Here is a 14925-nt window from a genome sequence, read left to right as displayed (position 1 = left end):
GTGACATGATGCAGCATAAGTGACCTTGAATACAAATCCTGTAAGAATCCTTATTTCCTTCTCTAGATAATGTCTTATTTGCTGTTCTCATTGCTGAGACAAAATACCCAACACTCATAGTTAAAGGGCAAAGGTTTACTTGACTTATAATTTGGAGAGGTTTCAGTCCATAGTTGCCTGGCTTCAAGGCAGGGTTTCATGGCAGAGGGGCATCATAGAAGAGAAATCATCCATGCCAAGCAGGCAGGTGAGAGTATGCAGGCAAATGATCTTACCAGTTTTTTCCTGTGCATTTTATACTCTATCTAGGCTGTCAGGATTAAGGTGGTGCCAAAACCAACAGTGGACTGATTTAGTAATTACACACCCTATATCCCAGCATCACACACTCTAGATTCAGCCACTTCTTAAAAAAACCCAACTATTACTGCATGAGGCTTTGGGGAGACATGTAGACACAAAGATTACATTCCACCCTTGATGTCCCCCAAAGACCCTAATGAATATTCCTTTATGCAAAAATTTCTTAATCCATCTCAAAGAATTCCCAAAGTCCTAAAAGATTCAGTATTGCCAGAAAGTCCAAAACCCAAGTTCTCTCTGAGATTTAAAAGAAACTCTTATTTGTATGCTGGTGTACAAATGAAAAGAAAATTAAACACGTCCATCATACAATGGCACAACATAAACATTACCATTTCAAAAGGTACATATATGAGGATACAGAAGAATGGGAAGAAAGCAAGCCCAAAATCCAGCAGGGCAAACATTAAGTCCTGTAGTTCCATATGCAGTATCTGAGGCAATCTGTGGCAAGATGTGAACTCCAAAGGGCTCAGGAGGCTCTGCCCCTGTGGCACTTCCAGTGGTGGTAGTTTCCATGACTTCTCTCTTGAGCTCGCTCTATTCCCTCCTTGCAGCTATCCTCAGATGAACCACCTTTCTGACTTCTTCAACTTCTGGGATCTCCACAGCAAACCTTGCCTTCACAATCACACCTTCACACACTTCCCTCTCAGGGGCACACTGCCTTGCCTTCTAGGCCTTCTTTTTAAATCTGGATGGAAGGCTTCCAGATCCCACAACTCTTGCATTTTGCACACACCCAAAACCAGCATTACATGGATAATGCCGAGATCTCCACTACATTTGTGGAGCTGGCATAGGAAACTAAATCCTGAGACACAGTGGAAAGGACCTTCCTCCAGGTGAAGTAGGGGGAAGGTTTTTCTAAAGCATACACCCCTGTGAGGTCCTATACTTATTCAGTCTGAGGAAGATTTCTTAAATCTCTCTCTCTCTCTCTCTCTCTCTCTCTCTCTCTCTCTCTCTCTCACACACACACACACACACACACACACACACACACACACACATCTCTGGCATAAACTCAGTCTGCCTGAGCCCATGGCTCCCTTTTTGGGTGTCTGGGATTATGTCTCAATCTCTCCATATTCAAGTGTTCAATCAGGTGATAGCCCATGCTATCCAAGTTCCTTGATAAAGTGTATGGATTTACAATTGAGGATCCCAGTAGTTTATTTTTCTCTCACTCTCTCAATCTCTAAAACACCATAATTCTCCTTTCCCCAAGTCTTTCCCCTTCTTGCTGTGGCTCTCAGCATTTATATGCATTGGGCAGAGAGGGAAATGTCATCTGCACTTTCACCAATGTATAATTTGTGACTGTCTGGCAATGGGTTCAGGCTTTAAACTTTGGGTTTCCTAGGTGTGTTGTAGATACTGAGACATAAAAATTTTCAGAGTGGATTTTAAAGAAAATCTAACATTGTCCAGATAGTGAGGGGCATTGCCTTGGTGTATCAATAGATAGCACACAAATATTACAGACTCCTTTGCCCTGGGGCCCAAAGGTAGTATATCTTCTGGGACACTACCAGCTTCTATCTATCCCAGAGATGAGAGATATCCTTCACAGGGTGAGATTTTCCAGTTTATCCTGTCCTTTTTGCCATTGTCCACCCAGACACAATTAGACCTTGGAGTCAGGCCCTTCCTAGCTGGACCCCCTCCCATCTCCTCCTTCTCACCTTCCAGTTGTTCTGTCAGGAACTACTATCCCTGACAATTTCTATATAACTGCAACAAAGATAGGGCATATATAGGGAGGAATGTGCCTGGGAGCCTTTTCCTGCTCTATGCCTTGGAACTTCTCTATTCAGACTCTTGGGGTAATTAGAAAGCAAGCAAATAAACTTAGGCTGTCCTTAGATAGACCTTGCATATCCTGGTTTCCCACAGGAACAAATAAGCCTCAATTACTTTGGAATCTTGCTTTAACAGCCATCCTAACCTTTTGAAAAGAAAGGATCTCTGGGAGCTCTCTGTGTTTGAGTCATGCTGTAAGCATCATTACTGGGAACACAAGATGGTTCACTGAGCCCCAGTTAACTTATCAGGGGAGAAAAGACAAAAGTGGGAATGGCTAGCTCCAAGCCCATGCCTGGGTATATTACAGATAAGCCCTGATTGTGGTAAGAGGAGTCAGGATGGGAGAACAAGGCTGCACTTGATCTTCACAGTAATATGGAATGTTCTCTATCTCTGTTCAAACACAGTATTTCTTTCCCTATACAAGGCTTGTTCTAAGCCCATGTATGAGTATAGTGCATTCAAGCCCTGACAGTGAGAAGTGGAGCCAAGTTGTGTGTACAATGCCTCACTTGGTCTCCTGGCAAGATGGAGAGTCCTTTGTCTCTTTCCAAATAAGAACTGGACTATAAAAGCTGGATCCAAGCCCATGCATGTGTCTACTGTGGATGAGATCCAATCATGGTAAGGGAAGCCAGGATGAGAGATAAAACATACACTTGGTCCTCCTGGTGAGACAGAGAGTGTTCTATCTCTTTCCTACACCAAGTCTTTCTCTCCTTCCCTTTTCCAGGTGGGAACCATGTCATTAACAATTCCACCATGCTCACCCTTGCTGGCAATTTAAAGACTTGGAACAATTAGATTCCCAAAGTTTTAGGAAGAGGGCCCCAATATTTTATTATACCAATTTCTGGCCAGGATAACCCCTACGTGATTGAGAAGTGTAGCCAGGAGGAGGAATTATGTCTTGTTTCTTGATGTTTCCCCAAAGCTTCATACAGTCATGGGGAGGGGTTGGCTTTTGAAAGGTGGCTGGATCTAGGGAGTGTGATGGTGAGACTGAAGATGTATTATTACTAAATTAGTCCACTGATTGGTTTTGCCTAATTGAGGGTATGTATAATAGGAAGATCCACCCTTGTTACGGGTGGCACCACACAAAGTAGGCTGTGGGTAGCCTAGAAGGGAGAGGCAGGGTGCTGGCCTTCCTTTTTCTCCAAATCCTTGTGGTCTTCCTGCCTTCTGCCCGGTATAAACAGTTTCTCTTTTGTTATGCCACCCTGCCACGAACCCAGGCATATATTAACTGAAACCTGTACAAGGTGTCAGCCAGAATCATCTTTTCCTCCTTTAACTTTGAGTTCCAAGTATTTTTTTCTCAGCAATGAGAACGTTAACTAAAACAAGGCTCTAATTTACAATACTATATGCTAAATGCCCCTGTTTTACAAAAAGGAAGGGATGTAGAATAAAGTTGCTTTTGTCCACTTGTTCTTTGCTCTCAGAAAACACCCTGAGGGGATCTCTCAATGTTTCATTGTCCCTCCTCAGTTAGTTGATTTGTTTCCAATCCCATCCCCTTTTCTCAGTCAGGAGAGATTCCATTTTAAGGCTCCAGGCTCTGCCCTCCCCTTTCTGAAATCAGGTCCAATGCCCTAGTAGCTAACTTGTTGCCAGTCAATACCAATGTCAGAGCAGAACCCAAACTACTCCTATTCACTAATGCAGAGATTAGATAAATGAAGCAGGATTTGAGGACTTCATGGATAATCCTGTTGAATGTTTGGGCTTTCAAAAGAATCACCTCTCTGTTCAAACTTACTTGGAAGGACATAATGTTCCTCAGAAGTGAGACTCTGAACTGTGGAAATAGGGAAGGAGTTCTGGGAACCACAGTGAGGATAAGAAATGCCTGTTAGAAGAGTCATAGACATACAAGAAATGAAGCAGGTGAAGGCAAAGAGATCCTATAGGCTACTAGGAGGGGAGACCTGTCCATTCTTCAAGCACCACTGAAATTATCAAACACTCACTGGGGAAAGCCTCTTTATTCTTTTGTATTAGATTAAAGGACTAAAACCAGTAAGAGTCAAGCAAGGAAATTATGCTAAGCTGGGACAGATTTATTGGGAAAAAAAGAAATTCCCAATAGTATTTTTATAAATGCTCAAGGAAACTATGCCCAAACATACCCTCATAGACTCTAATATTGGAGAGGGATAAGTCATACTCAAGGGCAGATTTATTACCTAATCCACCTTTGATATTTACCACAAACTTTAAAAGCTGTCAGCCAGTCCCAACAAGGATTATTTATGACTGGGTGATCATCCGCAAAATGCTATGCAGTTCTTTTACAATAAGAAGAGAAAAATTCAACAGGTAACAAAGGAAAGGCATGAGAAAATAGTGGCTCTTCTTTGAGACCACCCACATAATGAGCACAAATTTTGGTGTCATTTCAAGAAGCCAAAATATTTTAGAAAAGAACTATTCATAACAATAGGAAACTAATGTTAACCTCCCAGTCCCAGTTCTACTTTCTTGAGGGACAAGTGGAAATGCCCATTCAATGTCAGGAACACTCACAGTGAATGTCCACAGGGTTCCATATTCAGGCCCTTTAACTCATGTTCACAAAAAGGAGTCCAGGATCGGACTCAAAACAGGGGAGCAGGCTCATTGATTTTCTCATTAATACTGGTGCCAGGTTTTCTGCTCTTGCCTTTTCCCCTTGCCAACACTCTACATGCAAGGCTATAGTCCAGGGTGTCTCAGGATATCCTCTGGAAAGATATACCTCTGTACTTGGGACAGGCCACTGGAGAGATTTACAGTTTGTTCATTCTCTATAATAATATTTGAAATCCCAGCCCCATTGTTGAAAAGAGATCAACTGTCCAATGCACAAGTTCAAATCTTGCTTCCTCATGGAGGTAACTCTATGGAAATTCTTGCCCTCCAGGAATTATATGTGGACCCAGTTGTGTGGAGAGATGAACACACAGTGGGGAGGGCAAAGACAGCTTTGCCTGCTAAGATTCATCTCTAAACCCCACTCTCTTTCTCATTCTCTCTGAAGAGAGAGAGGGATTGAAGCCTATAATTCAGAGATTAAACAAGAAGGGACATTTATAAGAAGTTCTCAGTACCTATAATGTGCCTATGAATGGAGTGGAAGGGTCCTAACAGGTGCAGATCAGTTCAATACCTCTTTAATGGGTCAGTGCTGCCAGTGGATCCGGTCATGCCCAGTTCTTAAAATTTGTTGATGCAAATTCTGGCCTTGGCCTGCTTTTTTAATGTTTTGAATATTAAAGAAGCTTTCTTTTGTGTTCCCTTGACACAAGAAATTCAGCACCTCTTTGCCTTTGAGGATCCACTCATCAGTGTGGGACTGTTGATGTGGAGAGTCCTCTCACAGGGATTCTGAGAGAGTCCTCATGTCCTTGGCCTAGACCTAACACAAGTCTTGAGTGGAAAGAAGGAGGTAATACTCTCTTGCAGTATGTGCATGATATGATGCTCTGTGCAGATGGAGAGACCTAAACATGGAAGTGAACTGAAACCAACCTTAAATTTCTAGCCTCTCAAGATTATAAGGTGTCCCAAGAGAAGAGCCATATTTGTCAATACAAGATCAATTACTTGGGTAGGCAGAAGGGCACTGACATCAGATAGGTCCCCCCCACTTTAAGCCTTCCTTTGCCTAAACATGTCAAACAGCTGGGAACCTGCTCAAGGCTGGCTTGGTTTTGTAGAATTTGTATTCCAGGATATTTTGAGAAAGCTAGACCACTTTATCACCTTCTCAAAGAGATCCAGGATGCAGGAACCCAACTTCTTGTCCAAAAATAAGAGGCCAAACTGGCATTCTAGTGCCACAGTGATCCTGTGAAAGGGTCCTGCTCTGGGATTCATAACTCAAAATAAATATGTCCTTTTCTTGCTGAAACACAGGTATAGGCTTTGGGAGTACTATGGCCTATCCATCAACTGCTAGCTTAGTTTACAAGGAACTAGTTCCTGAGGCCAGATAATGGCCAGCCAGTTTATGAGCTTAGCAGCAGCAAGCATAGTAATACTGCATGCTCATGAGCTCAGCCAAGGAAGGACTCCTATAATCAAGTCCCTCCATGATAATGTGTGACTTGTGAATGCCCCAATCCACCCCTGGATCTCTGATTCATTAACTGTCAAATATCAGGTTCTCTTGTTAGAAGGCCCAAATCTAAATATTGAAACTTGTTAGAGTCTGAATCCTCCAACCTTCCTGCATGATCCTCAAGAACAGGGCAAATGTGATCACATATGCACAAAGGTCCTTATCCAGACCCAAAAGCTGAGGAGAGGATCATCTAATCATTCTCTAAGTAACTCAGAGGATGAACTGATCACTCACAACAGTTCCTTCATTCAAGAGGTACTTAGAAATGCAGGGTATGTAGTGATTGGCCATGTGGGAGTCATGTCCATTACCTTACAATGCAAGGACTAAAAAGCCAGAGGTCATTACACTCACTAAAGTGTGATATTGACAAGAGATGAGAGTAAACATCTATACTGATTCCAACTATGCATTTTATGTGGTCCATGCTCATTTTGGTATCTAGAAGGAATGGAGCCTGAAAACTTCAACAGGACTCCCATATTTCAGAGATTCTAGAACTCATTGAAGCTGTTCACTTGCCTCAAAAAGTGATAGTTATTCACTGCCCAAGAGATCAAGGAAAAGCACATTTTATTGATGTGGGCAGTAGAAAGGCCAATGAAGAGACAAAGGGAGCCACTTGTCAGCAGCCAGAATGCTATATCTTGTCCTCCACTAAGCTATAATGTACAAGACTCTCTGCTTATTCTGATAGGGATATTCTGCCGGCCTACAACCAGAGATGGTCTCTTATTTCTAAAGGATTATAGGCCACTCCAATGGGTCACTTCTTTCTATGGTGAATCTTAGCATGGACGGTAATTAAGAGTAACCATGATATCTGTTATCTAGGATGGAAAAACATACTTCAGTCACCAAATCCTTCCCAGGGGAAGGGCTAGATGCACTGACACAACATAATGTGAAGTATGTCTAAGGAACAATCCTCCCAATGCCTGAATAGGACTACAGAAGTGAAATATTGAAGCAGTTATGCATATGAAGAATGCAAATTGAATTTACCAACATGCCAAGACACTGATATAGCCAATTCATATTATTCCTAGTTTACTCCCACACTAGTTTTATTGAAGGCACTTCTACCAAAAAATGAAAAAGATTGAGAAGTGATCAAGATCCTTCTCTGTGAGATTTTTCCAGGATTTGGAGTTACTCAGAATCTCCAAAAAAATGATGAGTGCACCTCCCACTCAGTAGTTACCCAGGAATTCTCAAATTATTTGAGGAATTGATATCAGCTTCATTGTGCTTAGATCCCCTAGTCTTCAGGACAGGTAGGATGAGCTAATGGTATACTCAAAAGACACTTGCTATAGTAGGCAGAAGAATGTAAGGCACCTTAGAAACAGCTCTTAACTGTGGCCTTATGCAGGCCAGAAATATGCCCAGGTTCAAGGGTCTGCCTCCCTTTGAACCTCTGCATGAGAGAACCATCCACAGAAACAGTATCCTCATCAGTGGGAAAACCAAGGGACCCTTCAGGCAAGTGATATCCCTAGCCCATTCCAGCAAATCCTGTCAGCTTTGAGCCAAACAACACACTGGACCCACTCCAACCCATGAGCCTTGAGACCTAGGTACTTGTCAAAGCACTAGACACATTGGGACGGTCACTATATGGTGGTTTTTTCCACCTCCACTGCAGTTAAAGTGACAAAACATGGCCCCTGGATCCATCACTCCTGCAAGATTATTGGTGAACCTCTCCCCGGAAATGACATCTGTAGAAGAGGAGGACAAAAAGCCAGAGGAGTCCCTCACTTCAATTATGATTAGTGAGATATGGGAAACAGTGCAAAATGTTGTGAAATACCACCACCTTAGGTTGCTTGGATGTAGCTAAGGGTCTAGCTATGTGAGTGATGTATCTATTTAATGAAAATGCAATGTCATGTTTCTTATAATTCTTTTTAAAAAGGCAAAAGATAGGGTCATTGGATAGGTTCCTTATTAAATTTCATGAGAAGAAAAAGATTACACTGAATCAATAGTTAGCAGTGATTCCTTAGTGATAATAAAAGTCATCCTACACAAGCACCATCCTGTATCTTGTCTCACTCACACCAACTCTGGATGTTTCCATATGTAATTGCAGGTTAATTTCTTCATTTTTCTTTATATTCTCTATTATATTACAGTATTGTAATTTTTATATATGAACATGTGGTGGTCATAGAATTAGTCTTCTGAGTTTCTATTATTTCTCAGTGGGAAATCACTTTGATTTGTGAGTACTTTAAGTTACAATCATGTCCTCAGAAAGAACTGTTCACAAATGAAAGTTTTACTGTATATAGTTTTGATATAGTGACAATGAATAATTTGGCTTTCCCATACCTTTTTCCACTTTGAAGTATGGAGGTATGCTATAGTTTTTTCTTGGCTATCCCACAAAAGTGCATGCATCCATACCTTGGCCCCTCACCAGAGCACTACCAGGAAGCTGTAGAACACAGTATGTAGGGTCAAGTGGAAGGAAGTTTTCATTGATCATGCCCAATGTAGAGAACATTGGCAACCTAGCTCTTCTTTTTCCACTTTCTTTTTCTCAGCCATAAGACAAAGGGCCTTTATGAACATACTTTCTCACCAGTGGCCCAAGAACGATGGTGACACATGACTAGTGAAAACTCCAACGCTTTCAGTGAAAATAAGACTTTCCAACTTAGAATTTCATTTTCTCAGGTATTTTGACACTATAGCATGAAGCTGACTAACATGGAGAGAATAAATTGAGCAATAAGAGTTCATTATTTTTAATAATAATATATAATTTTTTTAATTGGCAGGAATTAGGTATATGAATAACCAACAATTCCAAGAAAACTTCTTTTCATTAGGGTGAATTGACTTAATCAAGAGACTGATAAGTTATCCAGTGGGGAAAGGCATGAACACTCTCCCACAAGGTTCTGTGTAGAGCACAGCAAATTGATGACAAAATTCTCCCACAGCCAGTTATGCACAATCTGTTCTACAAAACCTCTGACTTTCAAGGCACCAGAAACTTATGCAAAATGAACTTCTTTTAGTTAAAATGTGATGTGTCACAAGTATTTTGTTATAGGAATATGAAGTGAAGTCAATCAAAAGAAAAGTAGTTAACTGGATACAAAATAGAATTGCACAATACAGTGGATAAACTATTAAATATTGAATTACATACTCCAAAATCATGTCATATAGTATATGTATTTTCTAACATGAAAATTTGTTTTAAAATACCCCTGACTCACAGCATTCAAGAAATGCTGATTCAGCTATGTTATCATTTGATCTCTAGTTCTATGTAAAGGATGTTAAAGGTATAAGAAAGATTTGATTATCATTGTTCTTGATAGTACCACAGAATGTATATGAAAAACAGATGACCTTAAATGACAAGTCAAAACTTAGTGTAAAATATCAGGTACTAAACTAAGGGAACAAACAAACTTTTATAACTCTGAAGGATTCTAGGTTCTGTTTGTTCATCTGAAATCCACATGAAGAGGGAGTTCATAGTATTTCTTTACTTTGAAGTAAGAGTTTTACTTTAACTTCTGGATTGATTTGCCTTTGGATATAACCATGAGTAAATAGAGAATAAAACCCAACTCTAGAAGCTTTACAGTGTGACAAGATACGTATGAAGTGGACCTTAGTCCTTCTGCTGAAGAAGCTATATGCTATTTTGTCCCTGGAAGCTGTAGAAAAGTGCTGATGTGGCTCACAGAATACAGCCACTTGACCAACAAAAAGACAATCATGGATCCACTTGGCCACAGAGGTGGTGGCTATCCTGACAACATCAGCTTTCTTCCTTGTTGATCCCAATAAATTACCTGATATTCAATTTGAAGCTTACTCTACATATTTGAGTAAATGCCATTTTGAATATGTTGGCACAAAATGAGTCAATTACTGCCTCTATGAAATTCCAAAATCATTGTAGACATAATATTCACCACTGAAAAAACCCTTTGAGTAATATCTTTTGATAACCTCACAAAGACCAGTAGATATACAGTTTTGAATAAGAAACATGAAATAAAACCTATGAGAGTCAATGTTGAATGTCCTTCTTGCAGGAGCCACTGTTCCCTATTGTGCAGTGCTAGCTCATTTGCTCTAATTACCCTTTGTGTAAAGGTTCTTCTTCAGTTTTGTCCTCATATATGGAAAACTCAATGAAGATTCAATTCCCTCCTTCCTATGTGCCTTTTATTCTGTCAGAGTTAGGTGATCAACTGACATTCTTGAACAGCATAATAAATATATTTCATGTGCTTTATTTTAACTTTTCCTTAGTAGAATCAGTTTTAAATGAAGGTCTAGGTAAGTTTGTGTGTAATTGTATTACTGGAATGACTTTTTATGGAGAATTGTGGAAATTATTTCAACTTGTGCAGATCATTTTTCTGATGTATGAATTACAATATCTATTTAAATGCTCTAAATTGGGCTTTTTCAATCTACATTATTCATCAACAAATATATAAAATCATAAGCCTTCATTACTAAAATCTTTTTGAAAATAAACATATATCTAGTTACCTCATACTTTATTTTACAAAAACTACATTTCAATTACAGAATATATGAAATAAATTGAGAGGGAGCACAAATCTCTATTTTAATAATTTGTAAAAGTTTTCCATCTATTACTTTCATATACATAAGGAAGTATATATGTGCATGATAGTTTGGCAATTTTTTAGTATGAGCTACATGTAATAGTTGTTGCTAGGATTTCAAACTTACTCTCTAAAACCTCAGAATTCACTTCAAAATACTACTGGGATCAAGGGAGTAGCTTTTTATTTTTAAAATTATGGTGAGTAGGGCCAGGGATTTAGCTCAGTGGTTCTGGCACCTGCCTCCCAACCACAAGGTTCTGAGTTCGATCCCCATTACAAAAAAATAAAATTTATGGTGAGTACCCCCAGGAAAGCCATCTCTACAGGTATGGCATTTGTGATTGGTTGTGGAGCTTAAGAAGTTTGAAATTTATTTTACTTTTGCAGACTTGAAGAGAAAATAAATCCATGTTTGATTCTGTTCTGGATAAATTAAGAAATTATTTGTGATTATAAATATACTAAGTAATATTAGAGCTGAAATTTTACTCATATGATTTATTTAAGTATATTTTAAAACATTAATTACAGTATGTATAATATATGCATACCTTGCCTACATTATTTCAATTCATTTCAGGAAATTCCACAGTATATTAATGTTAAAATTCTCTCAGTCTTTTGGTTGTCTATTTTTTTTTCCATTCAGCAAGCCATAGGACATTGTTTCAAATGATAGGGAAAGTTGATATATGTCCAGGCAAAGCTCGTGGATTTGGAGTCTCCTTGCTTTTCTTATCAAATTTTCATTTTACTAGAGGACTTTTCACAAAACCTGCCAAATCCTTGCCTAATATTCACATATCTATTTGCTATAAATTTGCTCTAAGTTTGCATTTTACTGGGAGATGACTCTCCATTCCTCATTCAGAAAGTTTGCTTCAATGTGAGAGGTATGATAGTGGGATAAAATGTCCTGAGAATTGTAAACTCATATTTCTATACCATCTCAAGTATCTTCATTTCATTATTTTCACAGAAAAATCTAAAATCTGGAATCCTTTGAGAATTCAGGAAGGTTAATTAACTCTTGCATGGTGTAAATCTTAAGAATCAATCATTCTATAAAAAATATTTATCAAGTGACTACCATGCACCAGAGGGAAGTGCTGGATATAAAGAGAAGCTAAGTTGACAGTTTCTACAACACAAAGTCTTTATATTCCACTGAGATAGAGAGACTAGAGCAAGTAGATAAAGCCTGTGGGGAAAGTATTACCAGAAGGGAAGACAGTAAAAGTTAAAGTAAATTCCAGCAGAGATCATGGAGTGCTTGATAATGGAGGTGACCCCTGAACAATGTGCAGGATCAGCTGAAGGGATGAAAGGGAGAGATGAAGGCAAGCATATAGAGTAGTGGGGAGTGTTTCCAAGAATTGCAAATTTAGTTCCAGGAATTGCAAGAGTTCCACCAACAGGTGACAGAACCTGGACAATAATAAGGTTCAGTGAGGTGAATATGCCCATTACTGTATAAATAGCCTAAATTCATATTGGGTTAGAAGTGTAAAAATTAAGTAAATACCAATTAAACACTTAAGAAGGAACTGGTACATTGTAATCCAGAGTAATATTGATGGCCGAAATGATTCATGCTTTTCTATCACCAATACCATTTATTTGCTTCTAAAAGACCTACCTTGTCTTAACTTTAACAGACTCTACCCATAGCTAAACAAAGTAGAGTGATTGCTGCAAATGACTAATGTTTGGGAGTTTTTCCATCTAGTAAATTTTATCATATGATAAACAATGATGTATACATGAATCTGAATGATGTTCAGCCTTGAGGATTAGAAACCTACAATATGCCTGAAACAAATTACCACTGGTTTTCTCTAATTAAAGAAGCCAGTCTATGTAGGTTATGGGATTTTCATCTACTACTAATAATATTAATGAGCTCATGTGTTTCAGTTATTTTGGGTGTGCCATCATTTAACAGGAAGTAATTGTCCTTCTGATTAATACTTATTCTCAGGCAAAATTCTACACAATACATAAGCTGTTGATTTAAATGTAATTGTGTGAATCTGAAAGAAAAGACTGAAGAGGATATAAGAAAATGGAAAGACATCACTTGTTCCTGGGTAGGAAGAACCAGTATAGTGAATATGGGCATACTTCTAAAACTGCTATGTAGATTCAGTGCAATCCCAATTGAAATCCCAAGAGTATATTTCACAGAACTAGAGAAAACAATCCAAAAATTCATTTGGAAACAGATGAGACCTAGAATAGCAAAAGCAATTCTAGGCAACAAAGACGTGAGAGGGGGTATCACAATCCTCAACTTGAAACTATACTATGAAGCCACTGTGATAACAACAGCATGGAACTGGCAAAGAAACAGAACTAAGGATCAGTGGAATAGATTAGGCAATGCAGAAACAAATCCAGAAATACACAGCCACTTCATCTTTGACTTTGGAGCCAACCACCCTCACTGGAGGATAGATAGCCTCTTTAATAAATTGTGCAGGGAAAACTGGATTTCAACCTGCCATAGATTAAAAGTAGACCCATAACTTTTACCACACACTAAAGTAAAATCGAAGTGAATAGAAGATCTCAATATTAAACCAGAAACACTAAACTTGTAGGAAAATAGGTTAGATAGAACTCTTGAAGACATTGGAATAGTAAAAGATTATATCAACAAAACCTCAGTAGCACAGAAATTAGCACAAAGAATCAACAACTGGTATCTCATCTCATTACAAAGCCTCTGCACTGCAAGAGAAACCACCAACAGAGCCAGGAGACAACCTACAAGGTGGTAAAAAATTTTACCAGCTTTTCCGCAGACAAAGGACTACTATCTAGAATATATCTAGAACTTCTAGAATATATGAAGAACTTAAAAATATCGGACCTCCCAAATTTAAAGAACCAATCCAAAAATGGGCATCTGAAATGAACAGACATTTCTCAGACCAAAAGTAAAAGCAGCAAAGAAACATATAAAAAATGATAAACACCACTGGTCATTTGAGAAATGCAGATGAAAATAACAATGATATTCCAACTCTCCCAAGAAAGAATGGCTGCTATCAAGAACTCAAGCAACAATAAATGCTGGAAAGGATGTGGGATGAAAGGAACCCTTCTCCAATATTGGTGGGGATTCAGACTGGTGCAACCACTGTGGAAATCAATATGGAGATACCTCAAAGGACTAGGTTTAGAGGTCCCATTTAACCCAGTTATTCCTCTGCTAGGTGTCTTCCCAACAGAGTTAAAAGAATCATACCTCAGTCATATTTTTGCACCCATGTTCAGAGTGGCACAGTTTGTAATAGCTAAAACTTGGAAACAGCCCAATTGCCCATGAACTGGAGACTGGATAAAGAAGTTGTATTGTTGTTTTTTTTAATAAAATGGAGTACTACTCAGCCATGAAGAGTGAGAAACTAGAGACATTTATAGCTAAATCGATGCAAGCTGAGGCCATATTATTTTAGGGGTGTGGGGTTGATCTGCAAGTTTATTTAATAGAGCACACATTCACAGAGAGCTGTAATACCATTTCAACACATATCATCTCTGCAGAAAAATATCAGAACCTCATTTTTAGGGTGATTGGGTTTCCCTTGTATTTGAAAGCTAGTGTTTAAAAATAGTTTTTAAACTTAAGGCAGCCTGCACTAATCAATAATAAGGATACAGTTCTCAAAGCAGCAAACAGTGAAGGATTAGAAAGAATAATTATCTCCTCTTACAAATCCAAAACTAAGTGAAACAAACAAGACACACAGGTGTAAATACTGAATAGTTTCTCTGGTGTGAGAACCTGAAAGTATATATAAGGATCAAAATGTATAATAGATAATGTGAAATAGCAAGTAAAAGCCTAATTTGGAAGGAGAACTAAGAGGGGTAGGGGAGAAGAAAGAAGGGAAAGGAAAAAATATGAGAAAAGGAAAAAATAGAAACAAAGTCTTTGTAAACAGGAAGGGATGGAGGGGTTTAAGGGAAGGCATGAGAATGGGAAAAAATAAGAACCAAGATATATCACGT

At 38.7% G+C, this 14925-nt stretch overlaps 1 long non-coding RNA gene across 2 annotated transcripts in view; it reads left to right on the top strand.

Annotated features, from left to right (window-relative positions):
• The window catches only part of LOC147825189 (uncharacterized), a 69759-nt gene that overhangs the window by 19796 nt on the left and 35038 nt on the right, over positions 1–14925 (top strand). The gene's annotated exons all lie outside the window — the stretch shown is intronic.

This window comes from Heterocephalus glaber, unplaced genomic scaffold (assembly GCF_053883595.1).
Source record: "Heterocephalus glaber isolate CG9 unplaced genomic scaffold, H.glaber_assembly_v1.0 deba00001509, whole genome shotgun sequence".
In the NCBI taxonomy this organism is placed as follows: domain Eukaryota; kingdom Metazoa; phylum Chordata; class Mammalia; order Rodentia; family Bathyergidae; genus Heterocephalus; species Heterocephalus glaber.
This window is presented reverse-complemented; position numbering and strand designations above follow the sequence as displayed.